The 26190-nt window shown below is 40.9% G+C and overlaps 1 long non-coding RNA gene across 1 annotated transcript in view; it reads right to left on the bottom strand.

Annotated features, from left to right (window-relative positions):
• The window catches only part of LOC120560927, a 33980-nt gene extending 9355 nt beyond the window's left edge, over window positions 1–24625 (bottom strand). Inside the window, exons 1-2 of the long non-coding RNA XR_005639536.1 lie at window positions 24576–24625; window positions 10244–10378 (exon numbers count right to left, since the gene is read on the bottom strand). This is a non-coding gene — a long non-coding RNA (uncharacterized LOC120560927). The remainder of the gene's footprint in view (window positions 1–10243; window positions 10379–24575) is intronic.
• Between the last annotated feature and the right edge of the window lie 1565 nt (window positions 24626–26190).

Raw genomic sequence — 26190 nt, 5'->3', positions numbered from 1 at the left:
AGGTAAATGTGTTAGGACAGACAGCAACAACAGCCACAAAAACAGCCTGCTACATGGGAGAGATGTAGACCCACTAAACAGCAGAAACCTGCTCTTTTTCTTTCCAGACATGTTAAACAACATGATTTTCATTAAAAAAAAAAATCTATTGGCTCTTTTTTGTGAAGAGTCAAATAAAGTTTCACAAGCAGTTGATGACTATAATCCTGATGAGCAGTGTCTTTACACTGCCTTAAAGACTGCTTTGTTTATTTTACAAAGCGTCAGCCTTCCATTCAGCAGTCCAATAAAATGCCTCTCCAGAGCCCACTCATCATATTAGCTCCAGTTGCAGCAGTATGAAAGCCTATTTTTCTCTTATCCTGCTATTATCAAATAAGGTTCATTATTACTGGTGATGATTCCCTGGCCTGTCCTGGCTGACTTGTGTAACGACATACATACTAATTTCTAATAAAGCCTCAGACATCTCTGGAGGTAACATGTTGCAGCACAAACCAGACTGTGCCACAGTCCTATCAGAAACGTTTTTTGTGCAGTTTGTGTTAATCATAGAAGTAATCACAGGTCAAAGTTTAATTTTGTGACATAAAAAGATGCCATGAAGTACACCGGAGCATCATTCCCTATTTATCCAGAACAGCCTCTAGCTCTATGAGACACACTGTACAGTGCATAATCAACACACTGGAGACAGAAACATCATTGTCATCTTGTCTTGAGCTGACACTGTCACTTCATTGTCATGGCTGTTAGGTCTGCTGTGCTGATGTCCTGCTCTACTGTTTATGTTACAGATGTTGCAGTAATCAGAGCAGCAGCGTGTGAAGGACTCAGCCTGCAACCCCGACCAACATCACGCCTGCAAAGGTCATTGTGGAAATGCTGGGTGATGGTGATGGCTGCGATAGAATGAGACATGGTTCCACTGAGATAACCAATTTTTCTCACATCGATACTGCCACCATCAGTGGCTCTCTTAACTCTTTAGATGCTCATATTTCTCCCCGACAACCTTAAAACACACAAAAAATAAAAGCTTTACAATAACTAAATAAAATTACTTCTTTTGAATTTTTTGAACTTTGCTTGCTGCTTTCATGTTAAGTATCTTGTCTTGGTGGCTCAGTGCAATATCAGCAATTAAGCTAATTCAATTGAACAATAATAAGGACAGTAAGGCACTCATGTGTGCTGAATGTTTGTTCATAATCCATTACATTATTTTAATCATCTTGTTAGAATTTTGAACCAATTACATTGCTTGTCACAACATTAGCTGGCCAGTTTACTCTCAAAATGGCTTTATCCATTAGCTGGGATTTTGAGTGCCTTTTCTGATCTAGAAAACAATGAATCCTTCTTGTAGAAATCCATATGAGTGAATACACAATTGCTGTTTTGATGCCAGCCTGGGTTGAGGAAACAACTGATGTAGTTTTTTTGGGGAAAAATGATGCCTGTGAGGCACACTGGGAGCATTTATCCAGGGCCATAATGGGGTGCTGAGTTTCTAGTAGCGGCCATTGTTTAATGATCTCCTTGGGCGCTGGGAGTAAACTACTGCGGTAATCAGAAGGGTAAACTCAGCTATATTTCAATTTGGAGAGCCGCTCTTCCGTTCAGAGAGGCCGCTCTGAGACGATAAATAATAGGACTATTTAGCCTATCCCACAGGCTGCCTCTCTCCGACACCTACCCAAACAGACACACACAAACACACACACACACACATATAAGTCAGCCTATAACAATTTATGTCCCTTCCATAAATCAGCCCCACTAAAAGCGGGTGATTAGCAACATCATTTAGCCCCTAAAACCCAAACAGCGACAATTGTTTCCTTCCCTGTTTTAGGGAGAAGATGGAGAGATGCACAGATGGTAAATTGGTTGGAGGGGAATGAACTGTAGCTGGATGACTGGACTTGGGGATGTAGAAATAAATTCAATGCAGGTTTCAGTTCTGGAGTTGAGATTATTTGGGCTATTTATTGTGGCCAGTGACGGTTTTTGACCTTGTAGATTATGACATGCTCACTGGTGAGATGACAGTGTCCTTCATGAAGTATTTTGTTGTTTATAAAAAAGATCACCACTTTTTTTAAGGGGAGTGTGGATGTAAATATGCAGACTTCCAAGACTTTCACATACTTCCTAATTTTATTTTATTGTGGTTTTCCACTCTCACTCTATTTCCACTTAAATAAATCCACGTACAGTTTAAATATAATGGTTATAAATCAGAAAGCAAAGACAATTGCTCTTCTGTATTTCTAGAGCAAAACAACTTGACCTAATTTATCAAAATTATGCAAATGTATTATTGTGAAAACATCTTTAGTGGGTAATTTCAGTACTTTTAACTTTTCCACATATTTTAATATCTTCGGCTCTGTTCATTGAGGCACAAATTGACGACATTCAATTGTATAGCTGAGTTTGTCTAACAGACCACAGGTGACAAACAAGCAGTTGACATAAATCATCTTTTAGTTATGCACCCAATCCCAGTTCTAGAATAATTCCTGGTACCTGTTGTGCATTTAAATGTATGTTTATATCATTCTATGTGGACAATTGCATTGTAATATTCCTCTACTTTTTTCTTATCAAGAGCTCAGTAAGCCCATATTATGATTTTCTTTTCATCCGTACATCAGTGGTGGAAGCAATTCTCTAATTATGGCCGGCCACCGCTGCAGCATGAAACTCCTGGTGTTTGTTTTATGTTGGAGAATGTCATGTTGAGAAGTGGAAGACTAAAGCTCATAGTGAAAGCACACATTGGAAACAAAATAAAAACAGTTGATGGCGCCACACTGTGCTTTATGAATGCAATATATTATGATTGGAGTAAAGACTATGAAACAGGAGATAGTTTTTTATGTAGACACTGGCCTGCTATGCAGAATAAATGAGTATTTATACACCTCTACTATTTATCGGTCTATTTGTTTCTTGTAAGGTTTTTTAAAATGCATTGGAGCAAAAATAAGAAAATACTTTTTGTTTTTTACCATTTGCATTGTAATTTATTTTCTCCGGTTAATAAAGAAAAAAGAAATTAACACAGAAGCACAGAAAACTAATGAAAACTGTAGTGAATCATTATTGACTCCTACGTTTGTGACAATAAGTTCTCTAAAATCATTCAACATGCAGCTTGCATTAATCATTTTTTAAATAAAGACATTAAACTGACCCACATTTGTCCACTCAAAAGAATCACAAGAAGCAGTGGGTTGAGCTAAAGCTCTAAATAGAAATAAAAAATATTGTCCAGCAAATAATATCCTAATCCTTTGTTTTTGTGACAAACCAGCGACTTAAAAGCACCAATAAAATCAAAACGATTAAGCAACCTAACCCCACAATTTTCTCATCTACCATCCTGCAATACTGTTGTACTCGTCTCAGAGGAGAAGGATCAGACGTGTGTCTGATGATGGCTTCCTAAAGAGCTTCAATTAATGGCCTGTCACTTATCATTAGAACTGCTGAAAGGCGGGACACCAGGGAGCACGATGCAAACAAAGGCACGTTTTAGAACGTCAATTCTAAAAGCACCCATCGACTCTCCATTGTTGCGGCTGGCCTCTGAGGCCCTCGTCCCTGCTGGCCCCGAGCCATGCTGTCCCTCCTGGGGGATTAGAGGGATCTGGAGAAATTAGCCATTTGGATGACAAGCAGAGGCCAAAGGACGAGCGGGTGTTAATGTCCCCTTTTACAGGAACAAAAGCAGTGGGGATTTTAAATAACACGTCTCCATTGCCGCCTGCGTCCACTCCAGTCACAGTGCAAGTGTGGTAGGTTACTTAGCGGCGTAAATTGATTGAAGTCGTGTGCTAGCAGAAGGAATTGGTGTGTCTGATAGCCTACAACATCCTGCATCTGTGGGTCAGTAAATCCAGCTTTTTTCATAGTTTTAATTAACATTACTGGTGCCAATTTAAAAGCAACACTATGAAAATGTGTATCATTTCCCTCATCAATTTCTCTCTAAAAAACTGTGAATTTGATTTAAGAAAACTGTATTAGTAGCTTAAGGTACAAGATGGAAACATTCAACTTGAAGTTGTACGGTTCCTAATGCTGCCCAACTATCTGTGGTCTGGTACTAGCAAGGATGTTTACTCTTCATTACAGTTTCAGACAGAGGCAGGGAGATCCTCAAAGAGAACATCCACAACAACATCCCCTTGAATGGGACTCTGCAGTGCTGCTTTTGTCAATTACGCTTGGCCTCCTCATTGACAGCCAATAAATCATTCATTTAGAGGCAAAGCAGGGAGAGAATCAAACAGCCATTTCAGAGCCTGAGGCCTTTCACTGTAGTGGCTGCTGCAGGCCACAGATCTAATGTAGAGTGGCTAGGCTGCAGGCGGGTGGAAGGGCTCTTAAGAGACAGGAGCGCATTGTTGGGAGAGACGGGAAACGCTGCTCTCATTAGACCTGGAGCTGAAAACCAACCTGTAAGGCCTGCTTCAATTTACCTGACCTGTGCTTGGAATAAATCATCCCCGTTTGTGTGTGTGTGTGTGTGTGTGTGTGTGTGTGTGTGTGTGTGTGTGTGTGGCATGCACACATAAAAACACAAACACACGTACAACTGCTAACACATACACCCACTCATAAGCAGACACTTTACAAAGAGCTTTATACATGCCTTTCAGAGCGCACCTCTTCAGGTTCAGAGTTGTTTTAGCACAGTGCTTGTTAAAGGTAAAACCTTTTACCTCTCTGCCTCCGATGGCCCTTTTGTTAGGTGCTTCCTTATTCAAATCAGAGTCGCAATTAAGCCCGTCCTGACTTGTGTTTTTTTCCTTCTGTGTTCGCTGTCTCTCTGTAGATTTAAGTATTTCTTTGTACAAAGTGACTCGCTGCTGAGATGACTAGCTTATGCATGAGCAAGACTACTGTCAGTGGTGTTCAGCTGCTGCAACAAGAGCTGCCTCCAAGTTTACAAAGATATAGCGGTTATCATTTCCATGGAATATTGCCAGAAGGATTCTGGATAACTTTAACTTTAAGATTTAGCCTTTAGCCTGTTTCCATGCTGAATTTCACTAGAGCCAAAAACTCAGCGCAGCCAAAGTAAAGAGAATCTAATAATTTACTCCAGGTAGTCAGGCACAGCAGGTAACACTGTGACAAATTCCAACACACACTGAGACAAAACATAAGAAAGGGAATACATTTGACATTGACAGAGCACGAGAGTGGCCTGACGACAGATGGATTAAAAGGGCAGATAGGACAAGGTGGGAAAGTGGGAATGGAGAGCAGGAAGCCCCTGCAGAAATGTGGTGGCAAAGATGTCAGACTATTTAAATACTGATGAGGCTCTCTTGTCTCTCGTGGTCTCTGCTAATGACATACTCATCAAAGCCAGACAAAAGAACCTGCAGCCTGTCACAACACACACAGTCAACACACCCGGGTTCATCTGTGTTTATGTGTGTGTGTGTGTGTGTGTGTGTGTGTGTGTGTGTTTTCCACATTGCCGTTCTGTCAGGGTGTAAGGTACCACTCAGAGGTGGTAAATCTCCTCTTCCTTGTCAGAAAGAGTGCTGGCACTGCATCCTTTAGACACTCGCACAACTTAATCTCTACTTTGGTCACTTTAGCATTTCTTTATTTACTCGTTCCTCTCTTCCCTCACTACCACATCCATTTGTTCTCTTGGCCTGCTGTGTCTCCAACAGCATTCAAAATTAAGGTGTCACACTCTAGCAGATGGATCACACACACACACACACACACACACACACACACACACACACACACACACACACACACACACACACACACACACACACACACACACACAACTGAATGCCTGCTTGAAAAACAGTTTTGTCCACAAGCAATACACTCCCGTTTCAACCCATATTGATCTCTGCTTGTTATTTGTTTTGAAGTGAATAGTACGTACATGTTTGGACTAACGACAAAGTCTCTGCTGACAGGAAAAAGCAGGTGATAGAGCAACGTCATGAAAGGAACGGGATTTTCATTGGGTTTGCTGCCTGTTTTATAGCAGTATAAAACAGGCAGCAAGCACAATGAAAATGGGTGCCTCACAAAACATTTAAGTCTGTTTGATACATGAACATAGAGTCATGCCAGACAATAAAGTGTCCATGCAACAGACACTCAAACGGACAGGGGCAAATATATTTGTTTGGGTTTCACTATGTGACTACATTTCCAATTGTTATTGCAGCTGGAAACTAAACTTTTGCTCTAAATTGGCTTTAAAAAGACATCATAAAGCTGTCTCTTCATCTTTCATCGCCTCTCCTCGTTGTCTTCTTTCGTCTCCTCTTTGTGACTTTAGCTCTAAAGCAGAGGAGAGTGTCAGTGAGTGTTCTGTTTGATTCAGTGCTATCTAACCTTGCTTTATGAAAGCATTAAATTGATGGTTCCAGACCAGCCCAGAGAAAATGCACATAAAACTGAGACTAACTGAGAGATAATAGTCCTCGTAAACTGGTCTAAGAGCTCTATAACTCACAACGTCCTCAACTTGTTCTGTCTTACACAGCACAAGCTGTCGCATCCAAAATACTGATGCCCAAAGGCACAAATGCAATGGAAATGCAAACAAAAGAAAAGAGAAGACTGGAACCTGCAGTCAAACCTAAATCTATTGATTGGTATTTAAATACAGAAACCAACACAGGACAACAACCAAATATACGTATTTACCAGTTGTGATGCTGGTAATTGTTTTACATCAGATGTAAAACTCAAATACTGACATGATTGTCAAAAAAGCATGTAAATAAAATGCTTATTTTCTATATTTTTCATTTTTCTAAATTTCCATTCCACTCCATTATAGACAGAATACCAGCTGAGATCAGTTGCATTGTTTTTTTTAACCAGAGCAGCAGTTTTCAGATTACATTATGTGCTTACATAATTGCAAAAGGGTTCTCCAATGTTTTCTCAGTTAGACTTTTAAAATGATATCAGATTAGTCAGAATGTGCCTTTGGAACATTGGATGAATGGTTGCTGATAATGGGCAATGTAGATATTGCATTAAAGATCAGCCACCCACTCAGATCAGCTGGTATTCTGTCTATAATGGAGTGGAATGGAAATTTCTAAGTGACCCCAAACTTTTGCCCGGTAGTGTGTGTGTGTGTGTGTGTGTGTGTGTGTGTGTGTGTGTGTGTGTGTGTGTGTGTGTATATTATATATATATATATACATACACCCACGGAGGACAGCTAAATGAGAAGAGAAGATCAATACCACTCACAGAAATGAGAGCGGTATCAATCTTCTCATCTAACACTTCTAGAAGATAAATATGTTAATTTCCTGAAATGTGGAGTTGTTCCTTTAAATTATGTCCAGTGTGTAACACACAACAAATTTGGTCCAAAAATTACGGATTTGGCCTTTCATACGGCATCTTTTTATTTGATGTTTGATTACTTGTTTGTCACGCATTGTATAGTATGTCATCATAATGTGGAGGCATATTGTATATTTGCATAGATATAATATGATTGACTGTCTGCTCAGCTCCCATACACCAACTCTGCTTCGTGATTGTGTCTTAAACCTACCCATTCCCTTTATCATCTGCCTCTTTCTACCTACAACACAAATCCCACACAGTGATAATGATATAATAATATTAATCTTATTTGTAGAGCACTTTTCTTTGACAAATCAATCCCAGTGCAAAAGGAAGCAGAATTTTATAGTCAATACATTTTATTACAATAAACTCTAAAACAAAAAATAGCAGGACAATGAGTGTTGTAGTATATGCAGACGACAAGTATGGTGCGCAGCGAGTGCATGAGATCTGTGAGTCTATTGTACATCTTTGCAGGTTGTACGGGGTGGTAATGGATGGCCGGCGGGTGCCCGCTGACGTGTTATTCTTTTATAAAACATTGCCTCTGCGTACCGGAGCGCAGGGGAGAGTGTGTCACGCTTGTGATGAATGACCAGAGGGTAACATCTTCACTCCTGACCCCTAACACAGGCGTGCATGCTCCCACATAGACACAGACGTATATAAAATCAAGCATGCACTCATGGACATTCAAGTTAGTAAACAGATTTTTTTTCACTGTGAAAGCACACAAACGTGATGAAGTGAATCCACTAAGCAGAGGGTGATCCAGATGCAGGTTGGTGACCTCTCTTTGTGCCTTCCTTTTGAGTGTGTGGTGAACACACACAGAGAGAGGCTTGATCTTGGTATGTTTTTCAAAGCTTCTGCTCGAAATGGTTTCATCGCTTTATTATTTGATCACAGGAAGTAAGGAAAAGCCTTTTTTTTATGACGGATCTCTCATTTATCACACAGCCTGACTAACAGGCCTGCAGTCATCAAAGGTATCCTCAGCTATGTCTCCCGAGTCCCGACAAAGCATGAAAGACCAACATCAAAAGCAGCTCCTACTTACGCTGGCAGAGCCGGAGCTGCTGGACAATGCTGAGGAGCTGGAGAGTTGAGTAATAAGCAGTGACCTTCTGCTTTTACATGCACACTGCCAACACTTGAACGCAGCACACGGACGATCTAACAAGCAGCAAAGAATGCTTATACATCAGAGGACTTAACCCAATGCTGTTATATCTGGAGAAGTGCAGCAGCAGAAAGAGGAAAGAAAAAGAGAGACAGAGAAAGAGATAGGAAGAGAAGGAGACATGATAGGGAGGAAAGCGAGACAGAGGGGATGAGGAGGGAGACAATGAGACAGAGACAGAGTGGGTGAAGGTGGTGGCGGAGGTTTGGTGGGGTGGGTGGGAAAGGGGAGCAGGCAGCCAGTCTATTATCAGGGGTCTATAGAGAAGCATTTAGGGACAAATAGGACACCACCCCCCTGTCACCCCGAACCATTCAGCCCCTGTCAGCCCAGGCCATTCAGCCAAACCCCAGGGGGAAGTGGCAGAAGGGGGGGGGGGGAGAGGAGGAAGCAGGATCACTGTGGTGGGGGGGCTGAAGATGGAGTACCCCGGTACCACCCCTCCATGATGCTTCAGATGCTGTATCCTAGCAACGGCACTCTGGGTGTGACCTGTAGTCATATGGCTCCATTCAGTTTCACACCTCTTGAACACGCACACACACGCAGACACCCCGCAGTGCTCGTCAGGGCCAAAACAGGCTCTCATGTACAACAATTAGCAGAGATCATGCCCCCCACCTGTCTCCCCCCAACCTGCCCATACCAGCAACCCCACAGGGAGCAAACTTAATTACCATCAACAGACAGAAGGGAGTTTATCTTTACACACTTAAGATGATCCACTTTGCACACACACACACACACACACACACACACACACACACACACACACACACACACCAAGTGATCCTATACAAAAACTCTCTATTCCAGCAAGCTGTCAATCACATGCTAATTAAAGCAGCATATTGATGGCATTCTTCTCTCTCTGATTTTCATATGGAATTAGTATTTAATGAATTGTGTGCAGATTAATTACGACATAATGATATTTAATTGTTACCAACTAATCGTTGTGGCACTCTTTGTTTTGCAGTTGCTGGGAACTTGTTTGGTTTTAGTTCAGAAAGGAACAGTTGGCTGGAGAACACTTCATTGAGCACTGTTTAAACTTGAAACGTTTCATTAAAAAGAGCCTTTTAATCACAACCACTTTTCTTCCTTTTTTTCGTGAAAAATTAGTGAGTAATGTATCATGCAAGATATTAATATTAAAGATGGAAGGTTGGAAGGCATGTTTTGGGTGAGGGGAAATATGTTAATAAACGTGCTCACATTATAGTGAAAGACAGACAGACACACACACACACACACACACACACACACACACACACACACACACACACACACACACACACACAAAGAGGATCTTAGTTTGGTAATCCCTCTTTCAGATGCTATGCTATTATATTTATAAACTCTATTTATTATTTATCCAGGGATTATCACTTGTCTGAAGGTAGGGTTGTACAATGTTTACCATGACCGTGGGCCACACACACACACACACTTTGGCATGGAATAGGTGAGCAATAAACAGGCGTGCAATAATTGTCCCAAAGTCACTTTGTTCTTTTTCAACTCTGAGGACCCTTGCAAGCCAATTCTGAGGCCTGTTGAATAAGATTGCCCACTGAGTCTTTATGACTACTCATTAAAACACACTTTTATCATTTGTTATAATAAAGCACACTCCTCTCGTAATGACATCATTAAACATAATTCAATCCTTACCTCTTCTTCATGTGTGCCGGTTTTCCTGATTTATCCCCACTTTTATTTCATTTTCTCTCTCTGGTCCACAGTGGCTGCAAACTGCTGCACTGCCCCTCAGTGGATGGTAATGGAGCTGCAGGGTTGCCAACACAACTGAAAAAAGGTAAAGATCACTGAAAACCAAACCGTCCAATCAAACCAAATTGATCTACAATATTACTGAAATACAAACAGACAGCATCAAGTTTGCACAAATGTTGCCAAGCACAAACATAAGGCACACACACACACACACACACACACACACACACACACACACACACACACACACACACACACACACACACACACACACACACACACACACACAGCAATTTAGTAAATGTCATCAGGTCTGCAGAAACAGAGGGAAATAGGCCTGCCTCCCATCTTTGTATTGGGAACACAGGTGAGATTGATGAGTAGCGTCTGTTTATGATATCGGTTATTCAAGATGAAAGATGAGGGTTTGTAGAGGGGTTCCTCCCATTCACTGTCATTGATTTACACACACAACACACAACACACACACACACACACACACACACACAGAAGAACATACCCATAGTGAGCGTCCTTGCTTTGTAAATAGTCAAGGTTATTTCATATGCAGTAGAATATTTGACTAATATGGTGAGATCAAACACAGCAAATAAAAAATACTTTTGGCCATGATGGCAGAACAAAGACTGACATCTTAAGGGACGTAATCTCACCAGACAAGCAAGTAAGTACTGAGTGAACATCCATCAATGAAGAAAGAACATAAAACTGTGGTTTAAAAGCAATAAAAGACGGCATGGAAATTTGTGAAGAGCAGTCAGGGTAGAAAACGAAGCACTCAAGCCAGAGCCAATTCTGTTCTGGTGAATTAAAACCTAAACCTCTTTCGCATTAACATCCTCAGAGAGACAAGTGAATGTGTTGCCTGTGTTTGTGTCAAAAGCCTGTTATTCTTCCTCAGCCAATTAGTGTGACTATGGCCCAAAAGGCAGCTAATTTTGTCAAGCTTCTGTAAATGGAATGATGGATGCTGACGTTTTTTTGTTTTTTTTTCTTTCTTTCTTCTTTTTTTTTTTGGGGTTATCCAACAAGGCCTCCTTCATTAAAGCTTCTTCTAGAGAAACACATGCAGACACAGTGAGAGGGAGATGCACAAACATTCCCTATTCAGGATGAATTAAAAACCAACAACACACTACTTTTCACAAGAGAGCATTCATTATGTAGCCCTAATGTAATGGCATAACGCACAGGAGCAACAGCCTATCAAGTGCAGCAATTTGGCTTTTTTCACTTGTGCTGTTTCGTTGCTATAGGGTAATTTGTAGCACTCAGCAGGGCAGGGCAAAGTGAATCAAGATTAATTTACATGCAGGCGAACACTTAGGCAGAGCGGTAAGCAAACGCACCGTCTCTGCGGCTGAGCGGAAAGAAGGCAGCATGGCAGAAGGGGGGAAAGTGTTGGATAATTAAGGAGCATCAAATGTGATTGCTGAAGGCAGTTAAAAGGCCACAACATGCCGACTGTGGTTGCTCTCAGAATGCAGCCTTCGCGTTTTAGTCAAGCTGCATTGATGGAAGCATGGATTCTAATAGGAACAACAGCTGTAGAGCCAACCATCCACTCCAGATTCAGTCTTCATTAATTGTGTTTTAGTGTCTTCTCCTCTAAGCATATTATTCTAATGCATTAGTTTGTTTTCATTTAGGAAAAGGAGTGCTACGCTCAGTACTGCACCAAGCAAGACAGTGTACTGCTATTGCCTTGGGAAGAGTCAAGGAAACCGCTGTATAAACCAAAAAGCAGAGGTTATTCAATTGAAAAAAACGGATTTAAATAACACATTGTTGTACATCACAGTGACACAAAGACAAAGCAAAGAGTCCCTGAAGATGCGAGGTTGAAGTGACAAGGCTAACTTGGACAAACTGCCGCAAACATTCAGATACAAATGCAACTACAAGTGCCCCAAGCAGAGGGGAATGAAAATGCTAAATGAGCTGTTTGAGGTGGACACACATCTCAGAGAAGCGATGGAAGCTGAAGTCTTGCCCCACTGAACAGACTTAACATATCAGAGAAAGAGAAAGAGATCACTGGGATGGGATAAAAAGAGAATAGCTGGTAGAGTTTCTCCCCTCTATCGCTCAGTGGTAATGGACCCTGGACCGAGCCTGTGGCAGGGGAATCTGATCAAGCATGCTATCCTGGAGACACATGCACACACTTCACATGCACGCACACACACATGCATTCACACACAGAATGATTCTGTCAAATCTGAATAAACACAAACACACATCGGTTGGCTTGTAGGGTGCAGCTTTGGGATTTGGGACGAGCGTCTGGCATATTTGGCCATCTCAGATCTCCTGTCAGGGCCTGAATGCAGGATGACAGCAAGAGAGAGCCCGCAGCGTCTGGAGACCTGTCTCCATCTATGCATCTCTCACATAAACAAATTCTCCCATCGCTGTATTCAGACTAGCCTCTCTGCTCTATTACACACAACACACAGCTGCCACAAGCACTCAGACACCCAATCAACAACCACAGAGAGAGCGAAAGAGAGATGGAAGGGAAAAGGAAGAGAGAAGAGAGGAAACCAAAGGGGGGAGAAGGGCAGCAGAGGGAGATGGAGGAGAGGAGAAAGAAAGCGAGAAAGGAGCAGCGTTGGGGGAGATGCTGAGATGAGAATGTTGAGAGAAGGGCCAGCGCTCCGAAACTGTGCTCAGTGTTCTGTCTGGCCGAGCAGGAACCTCCTAAAAGCAGACAACCAGAGTGGATGAAAGAGAAATGGGCTTTAGTGGGATGTGGAATACACAGGGGCCAGAGTGGGGGGAAAGGGCTGCAAACACATTGAACGCATGAAAAATTAGGACCACCTGCTCTTTCCATGAAATAGGATGAGCAGGAGAATGCAACGGCTGAGGCCGAATGAAAGGAAAGTGATCCCAGTGTTTTGTGTAATCTGAGGGATCGAGCACAGCAGCTGAGGCGTCAGCACTGTCACCTTTTAGCAGTAAAGGAGGCTGGTTTGATTACAGATCTCAGAAATGTCTGCATTTTATTTGCATGTTTAGATGTATTGTTTCTGTAGGTCATTACAGGTGCTTTGGGTTTCTGTTCACAATTCTGTCACAATCCACCATCAGCTGGAATGGACAATTCCAGGTTAGGATTTTCAGTTGTGATTTCTATAATATTATAGAGCTTTGCTTTCATTAATGAATTTAAAAAACTTTTTCTGCTAGTAAAACAGATCAACTGTAATGTATGTCACCTAGAGACCAATCCCAGGTATGCTCCATTTTTCCTTTCTATAGTGTTTTCATAGCTGGAGGTCTTAGATTTAAAATAAGGCTGTAACTAATTATTACTTTCATTCTTAAATTAATCACTTGATTATTTTTGATTAATCGTTGTATTTATAAAATGTCAAAGAATAGTGAAGAATGCCACATAATCATTATTTGGGGTTGTCTGTGACTCAGAGGTAAAACGGGTCTGCCCTCACCACAAGACTGGTGGTTCGATCCCAGGCTCCTCCAGCCACATGTCAAAGTGTCCTAAACACAGAACCCCAAGTTGCTCCCCAGACGCTGTATGTGGCGGTCCACTACTCCTAATGCTTAGGATAGGTTAAATGCAGAGATTGAATTTCACTACATAGAGTACTGTACGATAGTGGTGACGAATAATAAAGTTTCTTTTTATGTCACAGAGACCATTCAAATAGCTTGTTTTGTTCAACAAAAAGTTCACAATTATTTTAAAGTAGGAAAGTCACTCACACATTTTTTTTTTAGATATCGACTTAACGGTCCTTTTTTCAAATTGCCCAAAGCTATGAAGTTTGTGTTGGTCTATCAGTGTTCAATCTTTGGTCGATTGTTAACTTGTTGAAGGTGTCACTGTGCACACGCATTTGCCTCTTGTGAGACTAAAAAGGACAAGAAGTGTGTGAGAATTTGTAATGACTGTAAGCCCCTTCTGAATTCAGATTTGTGGCAGGCAGAGGAGCATGGCACCTGAGAATTTAGTTCAGTAGCAAAGTTAAAATGGGCAGCACAGTGAATGTGATAGGTGGACTAGAACACACCCAGAAACTGTGCTGTTCAGCCAGATTGATCTGCCACATTACAAAACATCCCTCCTCCTTCCTCTGCAACCCTTTCTTTCTGCTCCCATCTCTTCTGATCGGAGTATTGATCCCCGGATCAGTCGATCGGTTGCTACCCTGTGATCTGGGCCGGGCCAATTACTTCAGTGAGTAATAGTGATTAGTTTGTGTCTAGATCAATCCACGCTGATACAGGCAGAGAGGCTGCGGACGGGGCCAGGGGAACCACTGACTATTCACATCAGCAGTGCATTTGTGAAACAACAACAGTGTCGTTGCAGGATCCTGTGCTTAGTATCTTGGATGTAATCGTTTCATCTTGCCAAACCCCCAAAGAGTACATATCTGTGGACCTGCAGGTAAATTCAAAACCTACAGAGGGTTTGCAAAAAGTTAAAATGTTGAGACTTTTCTCCACAAAGAAAAACTGCATCCATTTTTTAGACCATACCACACACGACCATACCGCGCGCACACACACACACACACACACACACACACACACACACACACACACAGTTAGTGCTTCAAACCTCAGCCTGTGGCATTGGTTTGATATTGTACAGGTCATTAAAAGGAAAACTAGTTCTAATGTCAATGGCAAATCTGTTTATGTTGATAGTATTCATGGGCAATCTTTCCATAACACTGATCAACACAGTTTGTCTAATAGGAAAATAATAAACAATTACTCCTGCAGACGAGAAGGGTAATTGATTTTCTTCTGTAAATTACTACCACTATCAGCCCTGCGTACACAGAAAGGTGATCATCTGCATAAAATCAATGGGATATGATCCTATCTGTATGATAATCATGGACTGTAACCAAGGAGCCTTCATTAGCTTCAGAGAGAGAAGGGAACATGGAGGGTACAACAAAGGAGGCAGACAGAGCGAGCTGTAAGACTTCAAACAGATGTAAAGACAGATGTTGTCTTCATAAATCCAGTCTATGTCATTGCTGGTGGAGAGATCTTCAACATGTTTGTAAATCAGAAGTTAGAGCGCAATCTCAGCTCTAGAACCAATGCTGCATAGATTGTAACAGTAAGATGCTTTGGACCAAATCTGATCACCATAATGCTCAGTCACACTACAGCCAAACAATAGGACATTGTATAAATAATGTGAGAACTGTACAAACTTGTTAAGTAGTAGAGACTTATCTCTTTGATTTATTTCAGATGGGTGCTCACACCACCCCTGGTGTTCCCAGCCAGACACTGACTTATGGTGATTAGTAAGCCCACCACGGACAGCTGTATGTATGACTGTGTGCAGGCCTCCAAATCAATATGGCCACCAATATTAATATCACCACATACTTCAACAGGCGAGCCTGCAACAAGGACAAAGAATGAATGTAATGGATATGACTTACTAACACTATCAGCGTGTTCAATTTACAAGGCCAGAACAAAATCAATTTGGGGGTTTTAGCAACCTAGTGTGACTTTACATTATACAGTTGAAAACTTACAAATGATAGATATTTTATAAGCCAATTTCAACATTTTTATTACACACTACACATGACATATTTCACATAGAGACCCAGTAAAGAACCAGTACTACCTATTTTTAATTTAAGTATAGGCTCCACGTGAAGACATCGCACAACAAAAGTGATTGCTTAGCCTCAGGATGAGGTGATGATGCAAGACTCATCATGAGGCCTTTAGCATTTCCATTGATACTAAGCTGTAGATGTGCATAAGAAATTGTGATTTACTATACTACTACAAACCAAATGACACAGTGAACCTGGGCATTCGGAGCAGTTGCCGGCTTTGCCTAGTTGATAATCCAGCCTTGAAACAGTTCGCAGACAGTCCACAAGGTCTGCAACGACAATACGGTTTGTACAGACTATAATATAATATAATGACTCAGATGGGAAGTGATGGGTTTGACTGTGATGTGCAACCTGTAGCAAGACAGAGAGCTTTTAATGTGATTACTTTACTGTACCTCTATGAATAACCTTCTGTCTTTCCCATCTATTTAAAAGCAAAACACATACTGTATAATGAATCTATTTTAGGCACTGACGGCACTCAAACCCTTTTCATTCTGTGTTCACTGAGGAAAATGTGGTTCCCAATATTGTAAGACCCTAAAACCAAATAGAGGCCTTTTCAATAATAAAGGCTTTGGGCTTTTAAAGCTGAGAGAATGAGTAGCTGGAGACAAACGGCAAGAACAGGCTTTCAGTATATTAGCTTCAAATCAAATCACCGTGAAGGCAACACAGAACAAGCATTTTACATAGTAAGGAGGCCTGGACACAGAAGAATAAAGTGAATGCTCTGTTTGAATCTATCTTCCCTTAGAAGATTGTAATGGCCTATGGTAAAGTGAAGTGTATTAACACTTGATAACTACATTAGCCCAGGACTATTTTATAAAGAACAGAGAGGGCTTAGCCCATTTACTATTTCCATTTGCATTACTGTTGTAAATTGCACAGAATGAAATCAAAACCTCTGGCACACTCAGTCCATAGCTTGTTATCAAATTATATTCATTTATTAAAACTAGTTAATTTGAGACAGTAAGTGCAATTAAAAAAAGGCACAGACTGATGTGTAGTGGCCACTATGCATAGCCAACACATCACCTCACACCAAAGCCAAGCTTGCAGGTTTGGATATAGTGAATATACAGCTGAATTAGTTGTTGATGTAGTATTTTGTCCAGATTGATGTCCTGCTTTCGTCATGACTGGCTGAAAGGCTGGGATCACTCAATACTAATCAACAGGCTGGACACGAGCTGGTCTTTATCACTTTGTCCCCTTTATATGACTCCCAACCTTGGCTGCGCGACCAGTTGCCTGATTTCTCATTTTGTTGCACTGCGAATGACAGTGAGCGGCTCTGATTGAGGGGATCCATTAGGGATCAGCCTGAGGAAAGCCTGTTTGATGGATGAGACCAGCAGTCACCTTCAGAGCTTGCTAACAACACCTGTATCCTCTCTCTCTCTCTTTCTCTCTCTCTCTCTCTCACACACACACACACACACACACACACACACACACACACACACTTTTGCTGACATAACAATTCACACAGTGTACTGTGAAAGTGAGAGACAGAGTGAGATTTAAAAAGATGAAAATCTATACCTTCTTATTTCAGCAGTGACTGCACAGTTCACCCTGTAGCCAAAACTCATAACTGCTGAAACTACACTTATACTAACTAAAATAAGGAGCTACTTTGGAGCAAAACCTCTTTATTGAAAGCCTGATTTCCATTTATGAGATACCCGACAGATGAAAATGGTTATTAAACCATTTAAAGTTTTACACAAGTCAGACAACATAAATAATATTTAAGGGCGATTCAATTTCAAGGAAAAGTTTTCCATTTTCATATTTCATCAACAAAACCATGCGGACCATCTGTTAACAAAAATCTGAGTGTGTTTGGCATACAAAGTAATTTATTCCAGAGACATGGCCGAAAAAATAGACACTAGACACAAGAGCAGAAGAGTCGATTGTGACCGATATTTTGGCATGGGCAGCTGAAGTACAGTGAAGGATGCTGTACCTCCAACAAAGAAAATTATTTAATATCTCAACTCTATTATAAAAATAAAAATATATATAAATTAATTAAATAACATAGTTAATAAACTGAGAATATTTTTTTAAAACTGTTAAATTACAACAATAACATTTAATAACTGAACATTAAAATCTTTATCCCTCCTTGGATCAAAACTACTAAGATTACAACCATCATAAATATGTTACACTGCAACTGTTTTCTGTCATGTCTTTGGGATTAATTTGGTGAAACAAGCCAATATGTGAGGAAAATGTTTTTATTTTCCATTTTCAAAAAGGGATTTCTACACCCAGGAAAAAAGTGCAAAGGTGGTTACAGACACTAACTGTATCATGTATGGAGAAGAATGATTAATAAGAAGCCGGTTTGTTCTAGTTTCTGTGGTGGTGGAGAGAGAAATCACCACAGCCTGTGACAGCAGCATGTAACAGGTATGAGTAGGCATAAAAATAGTGTGGCATCACCTGCTTAAATGCTGGTATGTAGTGTTTTGTGTTGCTTATTGGAACATTTTCAGATCTGATTGGCTTTGCTTTCAAAAATGGCCCTTGAATAAATCAAGTTATATTAAAAAAAACAATCTTTATTTCTCCTTTATGTGGCAGTTGTTTTCTCCACTCGGCAATATAAAGTATGTATACATGTGTATACTTCTGTATGTGTGTACATGTGTGAATAGTATTCTGTGTCCAGCAGGCTAATTGCTCTCGGCAGTATTATCTCATTAGGGCCCATCAGCATTTGACATTTAAATATAGAGCTGCTAAAAGCCTCTCTGCTTATTTAATATTAACATTACCATCCAGCACATCCTCCAGAGAGGCAGGTCAGGCACAGGCCTTGGTCTTGTTATCTCCTTTTCTCCTTGAAGCCTCTGGATAATTTTCTTAAATGACCAATTGAAGCATTTAATAACAATAATGTTGTTAATAGCTACAGCGTGAGTGTGGCAAAAGGGGAGAGCACAATCACATCGCATGTACAATCACTGAAAATAGTATGAAATAAGGAGGGGATGCTGAGATGAGTGAAGGTACTGTAAGCAGGAAGGTGAAATGGAGGATGAGAGATAGAAGAGTGAGGAGGGATGGGAGAGGGTGAAAGAGAGGGAGGGAGGTCAGCAGAGCGGTGTTAGAGAGGGAAGGTAGAGCCTGATGGGCACCAAATGAACAAATTATGACGGGCTCCATTTTGCAGGATGGGGTCACACCCCCCCATCCCACTCTCCTCTCTCCTCCACTCCTCCTCTCTTCTCTTCTCTCTCTGACAGTTCAATTTCCCCCTCTCGCCTCCCTGCTCCTGCCTGCTAATTGTGAGTGAAGCCTTATCATTGGGCCCCCCATCCACCCTGGGTCCGAAGCATCGCTGTGTCTGAGAGAGGAGACTGGAATGCCAAAATGTTATCCGAGACAGCAAACATCCAGAGAGACGGAGGTCACACACAATAAGGCCGGACGTTCATCTGGATGCAGGAGCACAGGCACGCCACCATTCACAGGATGCACAGCCAAAAAGACTAGGAAACGTTGCAATTGTGTATCTGTGTAGAAAATACCATTCATAAATTAATTTTCATCTTCTGTAAATGTGTGAAACAAATGATCTCCACATGGTATTTTTAGCGTTTAGCTTCTGGTCATTGGTCTGAAAGATTGGTTGCAGCGAAGGGTAACTAGGTGCCAGGTGTCAATCAAATACGATCATTAGAAAATACCTCCGCTACACCGGGATCAATAAAACTGTGATCCAATAGATACTGTTCCCAAACATATTGGATTTTAAGACTAAGAAAATCAAACCCACGCATTTACGGCAGGAGCAAATTCTTGAGTCATGTGCTTTATAAAACTGCCTCACACAATCACATACATACCCTCCTCTACCCAAATCTTGGCCGAGAGCCCTTGATTCTCGTGTTCAAAGTGGAGCTGAGGCATGTTATTTACAGACTAGAGGAGGCCAGGTTTAAAAGACACCTGAGGATAAAGCTCATCTCACACCAGTGCTCAGCCCTCTGTTTCTACTTTGTCATTTGAAATTGAAGCGTTGCCAAAGAGCATTTGCTCACGGTTTCCTTTTTAGTAGCACTGTTCCCTCTGTTCATACGAGACAGAGACAGATAAACAAACAAGCTGAGAGACATGAGGCAATCTCTGTGGGGAGCAGCTGGCTGTTGGATAGGTTGCGGTTTAAAGTGCTTTAGTGGTCAGCTGATGGGGCTGATCTAAGGTCAGAATAATCTGAATGCAGGAGGAACTATCAGGGGCGACACAGGACAGAATCACTGACCCTAGACGTCCTCCATCACAGAAAAGCTAGATGGAGGGTAAGAACGGGATGGAGGGGAGAAGATTCAGAGGAAGAGCGGGAGAGAGAGAGAGAGAGGGCTCATCTATATTCAAACACTGGTAATGAGGGTTAATTCATTGGTTAAGGATTAACAAGGTGCAAGAGTATGATAGGCAAGCAGTTGCCTTCTCGAATATAGGTTTAAATCAACCCCATTATGCATGATGTAATTTCAGCTCCAGAGCCCCGCCTAGTGGGAAAGTAATTATGCTATGACTTTAGGGACTCTTCTTAAAGTAAAACCACACACCTGTAGACACAAATGAGAGGTGGTCCATTCATAAGTCAGTTATTTTCATTGTGTCCTTCATAAGTCATAACATTTCACATCGTGCAATTACGTCAGTGTGAAAGCTGTGACCTATGAAGTTTTCAGAGGAATTAGATGCACTACCTAAACATATTATCAACATCACACTTGTGATTGCATTATAAAAGATAGTTTCTGCTGTGTCCACTACATGTCAGCTTGACAAGGCAAAGCAAGGTGTAGAAGATCCAGGACGACATGCAGGTTACATATTATGGTTTAGTATTGACTGCTATTTATAATCAGTGAGTTTTAAACTGCAGTGAAGTGTTTTCAGCTCTTGGTTTTATTATATGAAGATAATTACATATTGAGATCTTTAAATACTCAAGTTAGGTTGTTAATTGTTAATTAATGTAATATATATGGTCATGTTATTGATACAGATCATTTGTATTGATGTTAGTATATTTGACTATATTATGCTGGTGATCTTACTGTAGGTGACAGATCGTATGATGCTTGGCTTTTTATCTGTATTCTGACATTTTGAATGAAGCCTAATTTTACAAATAAGTTGAATTGCATACATCTTAAATCAAGACAGTTTAAAAACCATCCATACTTTTACAGTAAAAAATAAAAGTTTACACAATGTTTAAAATCATACATAAAAATATATTAATATACGTAAAAATAAACTACACAAAATATTGCTGGTATAGCTACATTACTGTTAACTCTTAAAGGGTGGGGCGCATGAACCATATGACTGCAATGTCCTATTCCAGCTGGGGGACATCTGTTGCGTGTCATGCACCCCTCCTTCTAACCATGTTTCTATCTCCACACTGTCAGTGTCAACTGTAAATTAAGGCAAAAATGCCACAAAAAAGTACATCAAGAAAAATAAAAAAAATAAAAACTGTGGAGAGCAAAGTAAAGCAAAGCTTTGATAATGAAAGCAGCTGATTTAAGCTGCAGTATGCTTTGTAAAAAAAAAAATGCTTTTTCACAAACTGACAGCATTAACAAATTAATCTGCACATTCAGTTAATAACTTGGTTTGATCTCTGTGTGTGAGAAATAAGATAAACCTGACCTCCATGGCAAGCCCAGACTAACTAATGATGGCCTGAGCTAAGCTAATATTTCATCATCAGCTAGCCGGTGTTGGAATGATCTTGATGCTATTAGCAGACTAATGGCTAAATACTCCGGCACTGCTAAAGAGGAGTCAACCACTGACACACTTAGCACCCGCTGGCTCGTTTAGCATGGACATAAATGAGCATGTGAAATGGAGACATGAGAGGGATGGGCACACCAGTGACCCCTACATATATACATGCACATATACAGACACATACACCACCACACACACCAGCACGGACATGGTGACCCCTACACGGTTGATGAGATGGGAGCTGATATGCGAGTCAGACGGAGCCACATTTGTAAAAAGCGATAGCCAATTACGGCAGCCCGGGCTGGGGGATAATAGCCTGCCTGTCAGGCTCTGTGTGCAGTATATAGGAGTGCATGTATGTGTGTGTGCCTCTGCCTGAGCACGTAGTACCCAAGAGTGAATATCGGGTTCCTATTCTCATCTATTTGCCCTATTTCTCCATTCCTTAAATATTAATTTCATAGCAGTGCTGCAGCACAGGGCCCAGGTCATTACTGTGATTCATCTGGGCATCATCCAAAATGGGCACGAAAAAGACAGAAAGAGTAAGCCATGTCTACCAAAATGGGAGGCATATTTCTCTAAGATTTCAGCACCATGGAATAATGGGGAGGTTTTTAATCCATAATATTCTCTATCCTTGTTTTATATTACAAATGATGCAAGATACTGGGTGAAGAAGATCATAAAGATGGAAAATAAAAAGATTGGTGAAATATAAGAAACATATTCCAGAGCATCAGAAAGGATAACTACACTCATGATCACAGAATGAATAACATTAGTGATTCCAGACAATGTATAGGATACTTCAAAGCACTCCAACGATGCAAAATCATGTGCCAAGCCATGGAGCTCTGTCATAGGGACACTGAATGAAACACAGCCGAGACAGAAGGAAAGAGGCAATAGTGGAGACATTGGTTTGAAAGCTCAAACATCAGTGTTTGTCCTGTACTTTCCACAGACACATGATCTCCTCAAGGACTCGGCCCTGTCAGCCACAGTGGCCAGCCACCTGAAACAGAGGAATGATAGACTATCAGAGGAAAGGAAACTGTTCAAGGGAATTGTGTGGATTTAGTGGTCTAGTGCTGACACATGGCTTTAAGCATGGTAGAAAAGCACTTTAACTCTTCAGTGCTTTTATCGCATGTACACACTCCATAAAACATGGGTGTATGTCATAGCATGGCTCACACAGCACAGTAACACATACACACACATAAGGCATGCATGACGCTTGCTCGGAAGCAGCAAACAAAAATTGTGTTACTTTGAGTGGCTAGTGATGTCAATCAATAAGAAGAGGTTGACAACAGAGTGGGAAAGATTTTCAAAAAAGCTTTAAGGGGAACTATTAAATAGCATTTTCAGGTTCATACTTGTATTTTGTGTTTGTACTAGGACACATTTACATGGTTTAATGTTCAAAAAACACTTTCTCATACTGCCCATGGCTGCTGCTCCTGTGTGCACCCTCTGTCTGAGAGGTTCTGTTGGAGCACCTCTCTCTTTAAGCCCCCCTCCCGAAAAAAAAACCCAGTCTGCTCTGATTGGCCAGCGTGTTTTCTGGAATCTCCGCTCCAATTTTGTTTCATAGTTACAGCAACGTACTATATAGCAGGACTTTGTACCGTGAAAAATCACAAATAAAGGCTTCTAAACCAAATAATACACAACCGGACACGTCCCAGATATCTGGCATTAGCATGCAGCTACTTAATAGTTAGCAGTAGTCTAACGTTCAATTGTAGTGGAAGGAAGCAGCACTTTCTACCTTCAAAAATCGCAGATAAAGGCTTCTGAACCAAATACTACCCAATCGGACATGTTTCAGCAATAATGCGACCCGAAATTGGGGAGAATTAAACATGTTTCATTTAAAAGCATGTAGCTACATGCGACAATGTTAACACTGCAGCAGCTTAAAAAAACAAAAGACTCCAGTAGTTCCTGACAGGAGCAGATGACCAATCTCATGTCCCATAGAAGGCCGGCTAAGTGTTACGTGTCACCCAGCCGAGAGTAGAGAAAACTGTTGAAACTGGAGCGTTCAGAACAGTGGGAAATCTGAACTAGGGCTGCACGATTATGGCCAAAATGATAATCACGATTATTTTGATCAATATTGAGATCACGATTAATTATCACGATTATTTGTTGATTTTAGCCAAAACAAATTTTATTATATAATTATAACTGCTTTTACATCCATATTGTGCTACATTCCTACTAATACATCCATATTGTGCTACATTCCTCCTTTATTGAAGGATACTGTGAAGGAGTATGCCATTTCAGCTGTTGTGCGACCGCTTTCCACACATGCATGTTTGCCGTGAAAGATACAGGCAACGCAATTTTCTGTTCACGTTAACGGCGCATGTGGTGCCTGGTATCTACCAGACGAAATAGCTACGCGGATTTCTGTGGCTCATTACACTGCCACTTACATGTCTGCGTTGCGCTCTGATGCTCCGAAACCCACGTTAGAGGCAACATAAACATCGCTGAATGTCACGCTAGTAAACACTAATGACACGTTATACAGCAGGTACCGTTAGCCAAAGTAGTAACTGGATTAAACACAGCTAAAATGCTGACTGCTAAACAGTGTAGTGTGTCTGTATTTCACTGTAGGATTCCAACAGCGGGACGTCCAACAGTCTGCTGCTAAAGCTATGAGCTAAAAGACACAAACTAGCACTGGTCACTGCTGTTGTCTGAAAAACAACACAGCCGGGACAAAATGTTGCGTTTACTGGTAAACTGGTAAACATCGTGACCGGCTTATGATGACCGACTGTTACCTGTTGTGGAATTTTCCTCACGTTACTCTGTCCTCTGTGACTGTCTACATCTAGAAACTAAGCTGCGCGGTGCAGGCAGGGAACAGCTCTGATTGGCTCATGGAGACATGTGATCAGACAGTGGTTTATGGAGCGCTAGATTGGCTTTGCAAAAACTGTTCTATGAAGGGAATGACGCATTTTAAATATCGCTCGATCACACAAATTTGATCGTGGGAAGCCAAAATCGTGATCGTGATTAAAATTCGATTAATTGTGCAGCCCTAATCTGAACGCTTTAGCTCACAGGGATTTCTCTAAAATATGTTTACCTCATTATTTATATTATGGCCACATTTAACACGAAAAGCTGACATAAGATTGTAGATATGACAGAAAAAACGCAAAAGCATAATATGTCCACTTTAAAACTATTGTAACGGTTTGAAGTTCACATAGCTCAATCACTTTGAGTGGGTTTACACTTTCTACAATGTATGTTTTTCCCCCACTGTGAGCAGCAAATTGATTCTGCTTATCGGAATTTGCAGTATTTCAGCCAGAAATTCATTTCCAAAAGGTAGGACCATAAACAGACAGAGATTCATGTACACAAGCTCCCAACTAGACTCCTGTACCTATAAATGCATTCTGTCCCTGTAGTTGCCATCTTATCATTTCAATCAAATAGATTTAAAAATGAAAGTAAAGTAAAAATGAAAACCCTGTAGAATTGACACACACCACAGCAAAATGTTATGGAACTGCTTTTATAGCATTATTTGATTGAATTAAAAGTAATTTTCTATAAAATAAATAAAAAATAAAAATTGAATAACTGAAAATATATTATTTTTCAAGGGCTGGCAGGATACAAGTGCATGCATTTTAAATCTATTCTGAAGCTGTAAATGGGTTGCTCTTGTTCATATCTATTGGTGTTGTGACACTGGAGGAAAATGTTAACGATATGTTAGATTATAAAAGTTTTGACGATATTTTTTTTAATCAGCAAGGCCTCTTCTTGTATATTTATTATTCATATGTACTTAAAGAAATCCCAGATTGGAGGTTTAATGCTGAAAAACAAACAATGAGGTTAGAGCGTATCCTACAGTATGCGATATTCCCCTCTCTCCTATTCATCTCCGTAATAGAGATGCAAGCTCCATAATGCTCGCTGGGAGCCAAGCATGAGATTGAGGATTTCTCACACACCATGCATTATTCATAGTCCAGAGCAACAGAGTGTGTAAGATGAGAATTACACAGCATGAAGAGAACAGGGGAGAGGGGACTGAAAGGAAAAGAGGGGGGAGGAAGGAGAGGGGGGCAAAGGTGAGAGACCGTGTGGACGAGAAAGAGATAAAGGAGAAGAAAAGAGAGCGAGATAGTGGACACTGTCAGACCTCCATTTCCTATCCCTCTCAGGTTAACCCCAGGATTGTTTTTAGAGTTTGTGAACAGTTGGGTGGAGGAAATGAATATGGAACCAGGAGCCCCAGATAGCTCGACCAGATTGGCACACAATTTGCATTTGTTAAATGTGCGTCTTGTGAGTTGGTTTGTATTCCGAGCACAAACTGAGTTGTGAGCAGGAAATTTCAGGGTTCTGTTATGATTCGTGTCCGGCCTT

This window comes from Perca fluviatilis, chromosome 6 (assembly GCF_010015445.1).
Source record: "Perca fluviatilis chromosome 6, GENO_Pfluv_1.0, whole genome shotgun sequence".
In the NCBI taxonomy this organism is placed as follows: Eukaryota; Metazoa; Chordata; class Actinopteri; order Perciformes; family Percidae; genus Perca; species Perca fluviatilis.
This window is presented reverse-complemented; position numbering and strand designations above follow the sequence as displayed.